Source organism: Morone saxatilis, unplaced genomic scaffold, assembly GCF_004916995.1.
Source record: "Morone saxatilis isolate NCDOM2014 unplaced genomic scaffold, NCSU_SB_2.0 Contig17, whole genome shotgun sequence".
In the NCBI taxonomy this organism is placed as follows: domain Eukaryota; kingdom Metazoa; phylum Chordata; class Actinopteri; family Moronidae; genus Morone; species Morone saxatilis.
The window spans coordinates 11,830,077-11,833,349 of NW_023339729.1; the positions used below are offsets into that span (position 1 = coordinate 11,830,077).

The window sequence follows — 3,273 nt, forward strand, 5'->3', positions numbered from 1 at the left end:
TTGCTGCTGTGTGACGTATTGATGAGTGTAATGCATTTGTTAGCCCACCCACCCAAAATCACCACCAGCCGTCACTGAGGTCAATAATTAGCAATATCAATGATTTTTATTCATCATTACTTTTTTGTACAGTGACATAAAAAATAAAAACTCCCACAAAAATGGCCTGTTTGCTTTTGCAAAATGCTCTACAAACACTATATACTGAAAATATTTGATTCTTTCACTGGTTAAATTTTTTAATTTGGCATCAGTCCTGATCATGAAATCCCAGGTTTTAAACAATTCCAGAATTGTTTAAAACAATTAAGAGTGAATATTGAAGATTGCATACACCAGTTAGATTACATATTAATTAACACATATTTAAATTTGATTTGAGAAATAAAGCAGTACTTATTTACTTTGCACAAGAAAAAAAATCATTTTTATAGAGAGAACAACAACAGCATATGTAAGTGTGTGTGTGTGAGAAAGAAAGAGAATGTTAAATAGTGTGTTTCAATGAGTGTGTGTATGTACATGCGTGCATGTGTGTGTGTGTGTGTGTGTATGCTCAAGGGCGGCAGGATGTGCAAACCACAGCAGAGGGGTCCTTGCAGACACACTTTCCACAGTTGGAGCAAGTGGTTGCCGTTCTTCTCCTGTAGGTGCACAGTTTGCACCTTCTCCTCATTTTGCTGTGGGCTGTGGGTCACGCTCTGATTCAGACTGTTGTATCTCGGCAACAATGGGGGACAGGGTGGGGGACAAGACCGTCTTGCAATTGCTGGGGTCACCAGCATGTGACCCAGCTCTTCCAGAAACAACCTCCGTTGGTAGGTTTTGGAGTAGGACTCCTGCTCAGAATGGACTGATTTCCACAAGACATAGGCATTGTATACTGAGACATCCAGGAGATCCTATTGTAGTCCAGGATTGCTGCAGGCTGTCTGGTCATCCCACATGCCACGTGATGCTTAATGTCTTGAGCGATAGACGCCAGCCAGAATCAGAATCCCGATGTTGGCTCTCCATTTCATCCACATCCCTCCAATCCTCACACCTCCGCCACCCATACAGGTTTGTGTGGGTGCACAGCAGCTGACTCATCTCCTCTGTTATAAACAGGTCAAAGGCAGACCTCAAGTTGCTGATGCAGGCAACTGCATAAAGGCTGGGCGCTGGGGTGGTACCAGTGCGTACTGGATTGTAGTGTAGGGTCTCTTCAGCAGCGGGACATCCACTCACCCACCAGCTCCTCTGTCTCTGTCACTGCTCCTACGGTCTCTGCCATTAGCTGCTCGGGCCTCTACCGCTGTGTCTGTATCATCCTCACACTCCGTGGGGAAGAGGACTCAGGCAGTGGCTGGTGCTCTTCATCATCGGTGGTGATGCTGTCATCCTCTGAGGAGGGTATCCCCTCATCTTCAGGAGAGGATGTGTTGTCATCTTGGGTAGAAGATGTCTCTACTTCAAGTGCAGAGGATTTCTCCGTCACATGCTTGAAGCAATGAATATGACCTTCTTGCCATCTTGCCAGAGAAAAAATTATCTAGGACCTGTTAGAATTTGTATTGACTGCACCTGCATAAACTCCAGGACAGATTTATAAACAGTGCCAGAGTTTGTTTTTGTTTCCCCTGCAGCTGCACCTTTGACCTCTGCAACATGTCCTTTGATTTATTTTTTTGGAGAGTGGATATTTGGGAGTGGAAGGGCTATTGTGTAGTTGTGTGTGGCATTTGTTTTGAAAAGAATAAATGCTGCATGCTTTTATCATGTGCATCAAAGTTTGCCTGGGAAACTCAAAAGCTCAATTGACTGCAACTTGGAGGTATGATACATCATAATTTATTTCACTCTATCTTTCAAATTCCACACACAGGCACATTTTTTTTTCATGCACAAACACAAATCATTATCTGACATCACACCTATGTCAAAATTGTGTCATTCATTCGCTCCATTGGAGTGCAGTGAGCCATCATACACCCCTATTGGAAACTATGAATATTACATGAAATTGCTCCCATGGCCAAAAATGGACTAATGACATAATCTGGTAGAAAACATTAAAAACTACAATTTTCCAGTGTTGAGTTTAGAATGAAAGCCATTGACCTAAACTGTATGATTTTATACTGTAAATAACAAGGACTTAAAAAATGTAGTCTTTATGGGTTTCAATTGGCCAGAAGTGGCCATGATAGAACCAAGGTGTACAATTGGATGTATACAGTATATTATTGATATATTTAAAGAGCTGAAGTTGAAAATTGAAATTTCATTCCATATGCATTAACACAGCTAAAATGGTAAAAAAAAAAAAAAAGAAAGTAAACTAAGAGTCAAACACATCAGCAGCAGATCACATATGCTACTTAAGAGACCAGCGTGAGAGAGAGAGTATGAACAGCCGAGGCCACAGACAACATGACAAAGTCAGCACAGTTTTAATATCAACCAATATATTCAAACTCACCAAGTTGAAAAAAATCCAACTCCAAACAAATCTCTTCCCAACTTAACAAACTAATTACACTTCTACAATTACAAAGCTAACAAACACATTGATTGTTGAATCTTTTAAATGACCATATTGCAGTTCAATGGGAGACAAATTTTATTTGTGTTACTTTTATTGTTAAAACAACAATGTAAGAATTTCTGTCTTACCAGCCACTGTAGTAGCCACTTCACCGCCTTCACCAGACGTAACTCTTCAAAGCAACTCTCCTGGCTGAAGCATCAGGGATGTTTCCAATTTCAATAGTGATCTCTGATTCCTCTTTATAGACAAACATATTTTATCTGCGGGAGCGTGATCAAAGTTTTAAAGGTGGTTTCTTCTCAGACTGGTGGTAATCTATGAACTGCTTCTTCTTTTGTATGTTGCTTACACAGCAAGCTGCTCTTGTTCTTCCTCATTTTAAAGACTGGTCACACCACACTTCTTTGGTTCAGGGAAAATAAATTTGATTTTTCTGAACTCTAATCTTTAAACAACAGACACATGCAAGTCAGTCTGAGTTTAATTTCAAAATAACTTATTAACAGTTTAAGTTATATCTGTATGCACTATCCATTGGCAAACAACTACCTCTCTCATGTGGAGAAAACTCTGCTGGATGAATGTGATATGTTTTTATTACACCAGCTCAAATGAAAACATTTTATAGTGGACTCTATACTGGAGACAGTGCTGTTCTGTGAATGCCAATCAATACCATATGTGCTGGGACTGTAATGTAATCTATTACCTTCAGCTGGATTAAAGAGAGTGTACTACTT

The 3,273-nt window shown here is 40.1% G+C and overlaps 1 pseudogene; it reads left to right on the plus strand.

Annotated features, from left to right (window-relative positions):
- The window catches only part of LOC118326600, a 7,691-nt pseudogene extending 6,051 nt beyond the window's left edge, over positions 1-1,640 (plus strand).
- Positions 1,641-3,273: the final 1,633 nt, after the last annotated feature.